The sequence below is a fragment of the Lactuca serriola genome, chromosome 5, assembly GCF_051521515.1.
Source record: "Lactuca serriola cultivar US96UC23 chromosome 5, Lser_US96UC23_V15, whole genome shotgun sequence".
NCBI lineage: Eukaryota > Viridiplantae > Streptophyta > Magnoliopsida > Asterales > Asteraceae > Lactuca > Lactuca serriola.
The window spans coordinates 225,644,087-225,656,819 of record NC_136412.1 but is presented as its reverse complement, the minus strand read 5'-3'; the positions used below and the strand labels follow the sequence as shown (position 1 = coordinate 225,656,819).

The following is a 12,733-nucleotide window of genomic DNA, read 5'->3' as shown; positions in this document are numbered from 1 at the left end:
CGTTTTCGTATATGGAAACCTTGATTGCTTAGCTTGAGATCAGTACTCACTCACCTAATATGAGTTTTGGTGAATCATATCCATATCAAATTTGTTTTTATTGCATGTTTTGATGTGGTTATACTTTCTGAGTTCTCTTAATTTGAAGTTGAGAGAACCATGATTATTGTTTCTAGATGTCTTGAATTGTGGTTTGCTTCAGGATCAGGTAATTCTTATTTTGAGTTATACTAGATGTTACTATGACATTCCAGTGTATAGAATACACTTTATTTGGACATTTACACACACGCAACTATCATATCTTATATGTAGTGTCCTAATATTTGGAAAATAGCAATTACAATAGCCTCAGTTATATGCCAAGAGCATAATTAAGAAGTCCCAAAACCAAAATGATTATTAATCTACCTAATCAACTAAAATACAACTAGAAATATCAAAAGGGTGCTATTAAATCAACCAAATTTCATGTCATTTTAAATTAAATCAAAATTTCATTTTTCAACTATGCTAAAATCTGATCATTAAATCCTAATATAAATAATTGGGTTCAATAAGATTGTGGGGATTTTCGGTTTATAGTTACTCCCTAATGTAACATTATGCCATAACATCATGCTAAAATCTGATCACAATCTCAGGAAGCAACTTAGCCCATGTTTTCACCTGCACATCTTGGAAAACCTGAAACTTTGACAACCAGCCAAGATATTATATATGAAATCAGTCTTTTAAATCATTATCTAATTATTTTACCTCTTACTTTCCTTTTGTAGCCTGAAAATCTTTTGTTAGATTCCCAAGGAAATTTAAAGATTTCAGATTTTGGACTTAGTGCATTGCCAGCAGAAGTAAGATTTGAATATGTTGTTATAGTATCGTCCATCAGGATCATCATCATTAATTTATGTGTCTGCAGGGTGTCAGTATCCTTCGAACAACCTGTGGAACTCCCAACTATGTTGCACCAGAGGTAATTACAGGTGCAACTTATCCTTTTTTTTCCTTCTTTTTGTAGAATTTGGTAGTGTTACCTAACCTACATGCATATTTACCATTGCTTCATTCTTTGTTGGTGGTGTGGTTTAGGTACCGAGTCACAAAGGTTACAATGGTGCTTTGGCGGATGTATGGTCATGTGGGGTCATCCTATATGTACTGATGGTTGGATACCTCCCATTTGATGAAATTGTTAATTCATCGGATTTTAGATCCAAATCCTGACACTGTGAGCAGTAGTCCATCATCCATCTTGCATGATGTTGGTTAGTATGAGAGACTAGTGTTAGTTAATGATGTGATGGTTATGTGCAGCATATTGGTATTGAAGAAATAAGGAATGATGAATGGTTCAAAAAGAGTTATGTCCCTACTAGAGTTGTTGAGTATGAAGATGTTAATCTGGATGATGTAAATGTTGTTTTTGATGACTCAGAGGTAAAAGGCAAAACCTATTCTTCTATAACTTATGTCAATTTAATATTCAAAAAACAAACAATGAAATGCTAAAAATAATACCAACAGTTGTGCATATCATGTATGATGTATATGATGTATGTATGTAGGAAGAGGGAGGTGGTGATGAGCAACAAACAGATGAAGATGCATGTCCTCTGTCTCTTAATGCATTCGATATGATAATCCTGTCTCAGGGATTAAACCTGTCTTCCATGTTTGACCGTGGTCAGGTTTGAATTCTATCTACCCCACCCCACCCACAAATCTTGAATACATGCATGCAATTGCAAATAGTTTTTCAAAATTATATGTTGAAACGTAAATTGATATCGGTTTTTGAAATTAGGAATTAAGAAAATGAAATTTATGTGAAAAGTACATGCTTGCTTGCGTTTGACAGGACCCTGTGACGCACATAACTTGTTTTGTTTCTCAAAAACCTGCAAAGATTGTGTTATCAAGTATGTAAGTTGTTGCTCAGTCGGTGAGCTTCAAGACACACATTCGAAATTACAAGGTTACACACACACACACATTTTACATACAAATAGATTATTAATGATCAATAACAATGAATGGGTAGAATAGTAATTACAATCTATAGGGAAGGAGGAAATGCTTACTTTCTTTTTTTATTATATTATTTTCAGATGAGAGTAAAAGGGCTTTCTGCTAATAAGAAGTCCCATTTTTCTGTTATCTTGGAAGTGAGTTTTTGACCTTAATTACTTACGGATATTATTATTATTATTATTATTATTATTATTATTATTATTATTATTATTATTATACAGTATATAATAGCAAGAAAGCAAGTAATGAATTGATGAAAGCAGGTTTTTCAAGTGACCTCCAATTTTGTGATGGTTGACATTCAGAAAGCAGAAGGAGATGGTGCTGAATACCTTAAGGTGCTTCTTCTTTTATTAATTTTAATATTTAGTATTTTTATATTGATAATTGTAATTCTTAAATAATGTTGGTGGCTGCATGCAGTTTTACAAGAATTTCTGTAACAATCTTGAAGATATCATCTGGAAACCACCTAACAAACAACAACAGCATGGGAAATCCAAAATCACCAAAACAAAGAGCAAACACCGTTAGATCCCTTGGTTAGAGGTCACTCATCATCAATTTCTTTCTTTCTTTTTATAAACTAAACTAAAATATCTTAATCTTATCTTTAAGTTTAACTTAAGTTTGATTGATTACACATATTATTATTATTAATTGGTTCAAATTTTCGTTGTTACAAGAAGCTAGGCCAACACTGTTGTAGTTACACCCATCTCTTTCTTCCTCCAAAAGAATGTAAATAATATTTAATGCAGATAAAGGTCAATATTTGGTGCAGATAAATTGGGTGAGCTTAAAACTGTAAGTCTTCAGGACATAATAGGAATTATATGTAATGCAGATAAAGGTCAATATTTTGTTATTTTGAGATGTAATAGCAGCAGCAAATAAAGCAGGAGATTTTGTTGGTGTGTGATTCACCCCAATCCCCAGCACAGGAGAGAACTTCTCGAATCCAAGTGGTCTAGATACTAAACAACCACTCCTAGTAGCAGTTTTCGACATGACAACATGTGAATTGGGTTCTCTTATTTCCTGAATAACATAGTCTTCATCAAGGAAGAACAGAGCTGAAATAAAGCAACAAGATCTTTCAAACTTTTAGGATGACGATGAGAAAGTTGTATGTGTGATTTTTTTCCTAATATGATCCATTTTCTATGATGATATGATGCATTCTATGATGATAGTGTGAGTTGCCATCATTTTTAATCTATTAATGACCATGCTTTGTGTTTTTATAATGCCGGAACTGGAAGGCAATTCTTTGGGGACATCAATGCAGTTTGACACCTTTGGATTTACTGCAACAGAAGTGGCTAGGAAGCAGGTTGAGAAAGAAAAAAATGAGAGGTACAATCTACTTTTCTTTTGTAATTTATTTTTGTTCAATTTCTATTATCTCTCACACCCTTTATAACATCTAATTATTTTTTGTTCAATTTCTATTCCTGGACCTGCTCCTGTTGAAATAGTTGTTCCAGCCACAGATCCTATCGGTTTGTTTTCATTTAATATAAAATTTTCATTTCATTTTGAATAGCATCTCACTATATCTTACTATCATCATGCTCTTAATAACTAGGTGTCTGGTTGATGCTGAAAATGGGATGGCGTCGTGGTCACTCAATAAAGAGTTCAAAAACTGGTTCACTTTATGGTATGCTCTTCAAGTGTCACTAACATGTCAAATCAATCCAACATAAACTGCATTTGTTATAATCTATTAAGAGCATGCATTCACAAGGAAAAGAAGATGCTTTAAAAGAGCTTTGAATGACCATCTCTAATTGCAGATGCTTGCAGAGAAGCTAGAAAAGCTTTTCTTGCTTTAATTTCTTTTTCTCCAACTTTATTATTTACATCTAATCTAGTCTTCATTATCATCTACATCTTCAAGCTGGGATCTCAATGCTACAGAAAGGTTTGTAAGATTACCATATTCTTCTACTTTTTTTTTCCGTGAACTCTATGAATTCATTTTTCTCGTATGTGTTTAGGATGGTTCTTTGGGTGTCTCTGCTTATGATGCTGAGATGAACTGCATGTGCCTCTTCGTATCATCAAAAGCAACCCCTTATCAATCTGCATGTGCCTCTTCGTGTCACCATTGAAGCCATGGAAGAGGCTTTTGGTGTCACAGTTGATTTCATTGATCTGTAAGCAAATTATCTAACATTATTTTCGTTGAATTATTTGTTCCTATATGTACCATGAGGGTATTATGGTCTTTTTAACAACGTGTGTGTGATTGTTTGAATTTGAAGGGGGAAACAGGGAGCTGTCACGATTCATTGCAGCATGGAAGCTTCATTGCAAGATCAACAAGTAGCAGGTGTTTTGGAAACCAACCGACCAGATGCAAAGAGTGCTCTTTATCAAATCTTAGTATAGTTATTCTCTAACAGTTCCAAGAGTAGATTAGATCAATGTAAATTTATATATTGTAAGAAATAGAATTGTATGACACTAAATTTTATGCAATGGATTGTATTTTTTTTATATGGTATTTTATTTCTATTATGAGACAGTAAATGCAAATTTAATTTGAAAATTAATAAATATATAAATATATTTTTTTAAACATTTAAATTTACGATACGCAAAAATGTGTGACATCTTCATTTATGACATGGCCTTTATTGACATGGGTTTTAATGATACACATTGTGTGTCATTAACACGCGCGTCGTAAGGTTACGACACGCGAATGCGTGTCATCTTCCTTTATGACAGGGCCTTCCTTGATACGCATTGCGTGTCGTAAATGTGCGTCGTAAACGCGCGTCGTAAATGAGCGACGTAAATGCGCGTCGTCTCTCTTTATGACAGGGCCTTCCTTGACGCGCATTTGCGCGTCGTCTAAGCCTTTTACGACGCGCAATGAGCGTCGTAAAAGGCTGTTTTTCTAGTAGTAAAGAACCTATCATGTTAATATAATCATCTTTTCTATTTATTGTTGAGTTTTATTAGGATTAGATGAACTATCTATCTTAATATGCTTAAATCTTATGATTTTGTGACTTATAAAATTATAGGACTAGTGTTTTGATCAAAAACCTAGGGTTAAATAGACAAGTTGGTAAATTAATATGGTAGCTAATATATGATGAACATTTATATATATATATATATATATATATATATATATATATATATATATAATTGGTATTTATTACAATTAATATCATTCATAACTTCCAGTCTTGCATAATTCGAACTCAGCACTGGTTTGTTTGAATGTTTGTCCACTTGATCACTGAATAAATAATCTCATTGAATCAAATGATTAGTACTTTGAAAATAATCACTACAAGAAAAATAGCCTTTAATGACGCGCAAACAATGACACTCGCTGATTCACGTTACGCATTTTTGGGCGTCCTTAAAAATAATGTCAGACTTCCAAAATTTGAAGTATAGTGGACACACATTTTTACGTGCCCTTAAATTAGTGTCTCAAGAAAAAAAATTAAAAACACGGAGGGCGCCTTGTCTTAAACGTGCGTCTTCTGTAGGTGTCGCTTTATAATTTTAAGGAAACGCGCCTTGAGAAGATAACGGGGAGAAACGAAACCCTAAAATTTTGAAAACCCGCCTTTCTTTTCTACCTTCTTTTCTTCATCTTCACAATTGACTCTCCCCTTTTGTTTCTCTATTTCGATGGTTGTTTCCCTCTTGCCCTAATCACGTCGCCGTCGCGAATCACACACCGCCAGGCAGTGGAAGAAGAAGATGATGAAGATTGACGAGACCTGTGAGAATTCTAAGAGCGTTCCATGCTCCCTGTGTGACTGTGTGAGGATACAGAGATTAATGGTTGCGACAGGGGTTAGCAAAGCTCCTTATTTCTTCTCTACCAGGTATAATAAATGTTGGGTCAAGTCTCTTCATCCTTTCACAAATCTTCTTTAAAGGAGTATTCTTTATGTGCGTACTTCGATTGTTCCTTGTTTTTTAATTGAAATGAGCTGAATCATTAATTGAAATTTTGTAGCGAAACATGGATCTAAATCAGAAGCGAACCAAAACATTTGACCGAGTCGATCCGGTTGACCGCAGGTCTGTGTCTCTCGTATGTAAAGATTGGTAAAACGCTGAGCGGTGGAGCAGACGTCATGTGTTTATCGGAAATTGCTACTCGGTGTCGCCATAGACTGTAGCCAGGAGGCTTCCTCAGATTCAGAGCGTGACCTTGAAGGGGAAACCGAGGTTTTCGGATTTCAATTTAGTACCGAAGGATTGGGGAGCTGATGTTCATCCATGGTTGAGTGTTCTCGCCAAAGTGTATCCATTCTTGGAGGAGCTGGGACTGAAGAGAATGGCAGTTTGCTACTCATCACAGGTAAAATTTCTACTTTTCTTCTCGATGTTAGAGCTAAATATGTTCTCTAAGGTGCATCAATCACTTTATCTGTTTAACATTTGCCGTCCCAATTCATATGAATTTGTCAAATTAGGTTTTGTTTGCTGTAAGAGACATAAATCTGATCACTTTACTCTTGTGTTTGATCTTGATGTTATCAGGTCACATTAATTTTGTTGTTATTGTTTGAAAATTTTGAAGATCTGGAAACTTTACACATTCATATCCATTTTGTTGAAGATCTTATACCCCTCTTATCTACAGAGAAGTTCCCAGCTGGTACCCTATTTTTCCTTATCTCCTGTGCAAGTTTAAACTGTTCTTTCATTGTCCTTCAAATCTCTTTTTTTTTTTACCATTGCCCTTCAAATCTGTATTTTTACCTTAGTTACACATCATGGTTTATTTCCCGAACTCTTTAGGTTCTCTATATTCAAACTATGAATCATCCTTGACCTTTGTTTCTTTTTTGTGAAAACTAGTATAGGTGGCTTCCTCAAAATCAGGTAGCTCTACAAAGTCACCATTTGAAGATAAATTTCTATCACAACAACCTCAAGCTCCAGCTGGATGGCCAAATTTTCTGTGTGTATGTTCTGTTTTCTCATACGGATCTATTCAGCTCCATTTAAATAAAAATTACCTATACTTCTTGTTCTTTCTCAGTATGTATCAATGGAGATCATGAAGCCAACCCAAGTGAGAGAATATAAACATACGTTTTATATTTTATATAACTTATATTATATTTATATGAATTTTTATCTTATTTCTTGTTTTGGCAATGCATGTATAGCAAGGAGTATCCTTTTAAAGGAGTATCCTTTTAAAGGAATGGACATTGTCATAGGAGCATGGCTATTTCTCAGCTTGTTTCATCACCTGAAGTACTTGGTGAGTATAATAATAAAATATATGAGAACATAAGTAGAAGATGCTTGTAAGTGAAAGCATAATAAGGACAGTAAGAAATTAAATTCATCATATGAGCATATGGTTTTCACTTTTGAACATGTTTTCTCTGTTTCCTGTGTTTTTCAAATAAGAGATATCAAGACAAAAAATTGGAGCAACTGATCAATGGTTTTTAATTATTAAGTACGTGTTAACAAAAGTAAAATGAAAGGATCCGTGTTTTCTGATATGATTTATGTATTGTTAAACGATTTGGTGATGGACTTGCAAAAATGCTTAGAACGACTAGATTATATATTACATTTAGAAAGGTTTCATGTTTGTTTTGATATCAAATACTATGAAAGCTTTTGATTCAATTTCTTTCTTTCAAGTTTCATAACAAGGGACAAACCGGATTGGCAAAAAGGAAATTCACGAAGGGCAAGGGCAGTGGTGCAAAGGAACAAAAGGATGGACGGATACAGCCAAACAAGCCTATGCTCATGACTTCATTTCTTCTCTACCTGAAGGCTATAACTGGGCCATTAGCAGTCAGTAGTCTACTTAATGAGTCAATGAAATCTCCTTCTTTAAAATTGCCTATAACATTGTCATTCCAGGTTTGTAGCCTTCTGTTAAATGTTTTTTTTTTAAATTAAGTAAAGTGTCCACTTTTAATGATGTTGCACAAAATTACAGGAATACCCTCCTGGAGTAAAATGGACATGACCATGACCAGGAACATTGTGTAGAGATTGTGAAATATAAGTTGTGATTTTTTACCAGAAATTCACTATGGTGACGATTATTTACCAAAAATACCCCTGAATATGGCCAAGCTTTCCTTTTAACCTTCCTTCTATATATCCAGAAAAAAAATCATTTAACAGGTTGAAGACTGTAGAACCTGTGAAATATAAGTTATTAATTAATCATGAATCACTGCTAACATCAATTACTTATTTAGGAGATGAAATTTGGGGATCCCAGTACGTTTACTCTAATTATAAAAGGCGATTTCTCGTAAAAGTTCTATGAAAATCTGTACTCGCAACTCAGGTCAGTCGATCTTTTCTTCCATCGATTCATAGTACAATTACAGGCATCAGATTTCATCGACTTGCAATGATTTACCAATTTGTAATTTGTACAATCAGAGTCGACTTATGATTGCTAAGTATACTGTTTTTTTTCCGTCAAATTCCTGGATTAAGGTTGAGACGGGATGTTTGGAGGTGGTTGTCCCATGAATGGGCCTGACACAATATTACAATAGATCACATTTAACAGATCAATAATAATAGTAATTTAACAAGTTCGGTTCTATATCTTTTTCTTCATTTTTTTTTATTAAAAGACCAAAATACCCATGTTTTATATATACCGAAACAAAATAAAAATGAGTGTACTAGAAGGCATTGATGATCCATATGGTGGCATTGCTAAAGGATGAGAAGGTTGAGGGGGCATCCATGCTTGCTGTATGCCTGATGGAGGAGGTCCCATGTTTGGTAACGCATTTTGCAATGGAGCCATTGACGGGAACATCTACCAAATAGGATTATAAATTATTTGTGTCATTAATAAATGGAATGGAATGATGGTTTTTCATTTCTAAATTATAAAGGGTAAAACAACAGAATAATGACATATGCTTACTAGCTAACAAATAATAGAAAAATATAGCACGTGTTCAGGAGATGGATGCCTTGCAGTCAAATACAAATCACTCATTGCAAGCTGAACTTAGAGAATGCAATGAACAATACAATCAACTTTGGGTTAGTTTCCAGAGACAGGTTGTTTTTCAGTCAATGCATAGAATGCCAACTTTCTTTTCACCTGGACGACTGGAGGACGTGTTGTTGCTGTTACTTGAGATGGAACAAATGATGCCCCTACTTTACATGAGGTAATAATTAAAGATTTTTTTTATGATCATTTAGTTATTTTTACTGTAATTTATTTATATGTTTTTTATTTTGAGATTGAAACTGTAGGCTGATATATGTCTTGTTATGGGCATCTAAGGAACTAAAGTTGCAAAAGAAAGCAGTGACATCTAAGGAACAAATGATGCCAGCTTTCATTCACTTTGTATTGTCCCCCTTGATGCATTCTAGGTCTCTTTCTTTCTTTCTTTCTTTCTTTCTTTCTTTCTTTCTCTCTCTCTCTCTCTCTCTCTCTCTCTACTTAATTAAATATAATTATATCTTATCTTGTTACTATAATATGTTTTCCATTGACATGGTAGCTATTAAGAGACCTCGAATAACTGTTGATGAACATCAAGTTTCAGTTCATGTCATTTATATATCTTTTAAAAGGTATAAAGGAAAAACACAATATTGTTTAATGCTTCATAATTACATGTTTATATTCATAAATTATGATAAATCTGATGTTTTTGGTGCTCTTTATTTTACTGCAGCGGGCAGATGAAATCTGAACAGGAGACCATTTTATTCACTTCAGAGTTTTTTGAGGGCAGTGAGAGTAATTCTTGTCCAGATTGTGTTTGTGTTCTAATGAAATCGGGCAGGCTGAATCTCAACGGGCAGATTTGTTTGAGTATCAAAACTTTTTTGTAAGTGATTAATTAATCTTTCCTTTTTTATTTAATAAAAAACGGGTTGTGATGATGAAAGTAATTGACAACCCTTTTTCTGTAAATGATGTTGTGATTGTGGGAGAGGTGTTGTGTTTTTCTCTGTTGCTAGGTAACCTTTTCAACAACAGCATTCTACTTAAGCAGGTGAGTAATCAAGATTAAGGGAGACTTGTAATCATGTTTAGAATTCCTTTCCAGTAAGAAACAAAGCTGTATGATTATTTGTTAGTTTTATAGGAATGTATAACACATGTTAGCAATGTATTATTTTTGTTTAACATTTGAATGATTCTTTGTATGACATTATAATTTGTGCAATTTATTTTATTTATTGAGTATGAAATTTTATTTTATATTATGCAATGGATTGTATTTTTTGTATATGGTATTTTATTTCTATTATAATAAATTAAATGACAATTTAATTTAAAAATTAATAAATATATAAATTTATTTTTTTAAACATTTAAATTTACGATACGCAAAAATGTGTGTCATCTTCATTTATGACATGGCCTTTCTTGACAGGGGCTTTCTTGATACGCATTGCGTGTCATTAACACGCGCGTCGTAAGGTTACGACACGCGAATGCGTGTCGTCTTCCTTTATGACAGGGTCTTCCTTGATACGCATTGCGTGTCGTAAACGTGCGTCGTAAATGCGCGTCGTCTCTCTTTATGACATGGCCTTCCTTGACGCGCATTTGCGCATCGTCTGAGCCTTTTACGACGCGCAATGAGCGTCGTAAAAGGCTGTTTTTCTTGTAGTGAATTCTAATCATAATAGGAATTGGTAAGCAAAGAAACATAAATTCATTGCACTATCCATAAAATCAACAATAGAGAATAGATTAATCATATCTAAATGGAAGTCTTCTTTAAATCTTGTCTTAAAAATTGTTTTCTGCTTTTCTTAGGTTTAATTTGCTTTTGTTAATTTCTTTTTTGTTTTCTAAACTTGCAAAATCATAACACCCCCCCTATTTGCTTTGTTTAACTTAGTTAACTTTAGTAGATATTTTTAGCTTTTAATCATTCTCGTTCTCTTTGTGTTCGACACCCAACTTACTTGAACTATTCTATTGCTCGATTAGGTACACTGCCTAATGCGTTTTAGTTAGTTAATATTTGTTTGGGTTATAAATTAAAAACTAGTATATGAAATACGTATTACAAACCAAAGTAAGAACATAAAGAAGCTTGGAAAATCTTTATATGCATAAAGTAAGAACATAAAGAAGCTTGGAAAATCTCTATATGTATTCAGGTGATCTTGTATATAACTTAATAGTGGCTGAAGCTGAAGCAGCTACTTTCGAAGTAACATAAAGAAAAGCAACGACTGGAGTGGGAGAGTTAGAGTCGAAAATATGATTCCTCATTCCATATTCTAGAATTACGTGGAACATATGCCTTCCTCTTCCTCTTTTTAATAGGTTATGCTGCCACCTCCATGTCCTGAATTTTGTTTTCAGGCAATATATCCTCAGGATCATTACTTTCCTTTTGTTCCAAACATAAACATAATGAAACAACAATCAGATATGTGCCTAAATTAATTAACCTATTCAGACTAACCAAAAACCCGAAGTCGACAACGAACAACTTAAATATTCTTATATAGATGAAACTTACAATAAATAGCTCTAGAATCTTAGGTAGTAACTACATTTTCTCTAATTGTTATTGTTCTTTGTTTCTCACATACATATCTTCAAGTGAGTATTATGTCAAATCTATCTCTTAAAACAAATGAATAAGGAATCAAAGATGGGGGATCAGGTCGTATTGTTACTCAAACATTCACATTTCATGAATTGGTAGCTACAAGTAAAAATTTCAGAGGTGGTGATTGTCTTCTTGGAAAAGGAGGTTGTGGTAGAGTATATTAAGGTCAACTTGAAAGTTCTAATCAAGATGAAAACGATGAAAGATATTTGAATTTTATTTTACTATTAAGCTTAAACATGTTGTTAATCATTAACACTTAGATTAATCAACTGCGATACTATCGATTTAAGTATAAAGAAAGTATATTACTGATGCTAATATCCATTTGGCGTTGACAAGAGGAAGGGCATCCGCCGGCGCCGAAGTCAGATTCTTCACCTCGAGCTATGTCATCAACTCCACTACCCCCGCCATCGTTTCACTTGTGGCGGTCAATCCACGACTAATGCCGTAAAACGAATCAACCAACTGCTTCTTCAATAGATCAATCTCTGTCGACTCCTTGTATGGATCTGAATCTTCTTCAGCTACAAAAAACAAAGAAACATTAGACTTCGATTCCCACTTCTCTCCGGCCGCAACATGCAAAGTGAAATTGAACTTCTTTCGGACTCCTTCGATGAATAGAAGCTTTGATTTCACCGATATTAACTAAATAGTTGGAGAATATCGAGCTTGATTTTGGGTACGACTTCACCAACACCGAAAATGGATGGAAATTGAGTGATCATATAAATGAATCAACATGTTTTCAGAAGAAGAAAGCAGACATAGGATGTTAACATTTTAGAATGGGTATTTTCGATCAACTTAAAATTTTGATCGACTTAAAATTAAGCCACAAATCGATGCAGTGGCGGAGCCAGAAATTGTTATATAGGGGTACAAACATTATCAATAAATATTCTATGTAGTTATCATATCTGGGGCATTAAAAAAAATCATATTATCCTTTTAGCTAAGGATACAACAACATAAAACATGTTTAAAAATAACTTTTTTTACATATATAAAACAATTTTTTTGGAGATGTTGTAGTACCCCCAACGCCCCACGTAGCTCCACCACTGAGTCGATGAATGTAGTCG

General features: G+C 33.8%; 1 pseudogene; it reads left to right on the top strand.

Moving 5' to 3' along the window:
• The window catches only part of LOC145050225 (CBL-interacting serine/threonine-protein kinase 8-like), a 28,756-nt pseudogene extending 26,188 nt beyond the window's left edge, over positions 1-2,568 (top strand).
• The last annotated feature ends 10,165 nt before the right edge of the window (positions 2,569-12,733 follow it).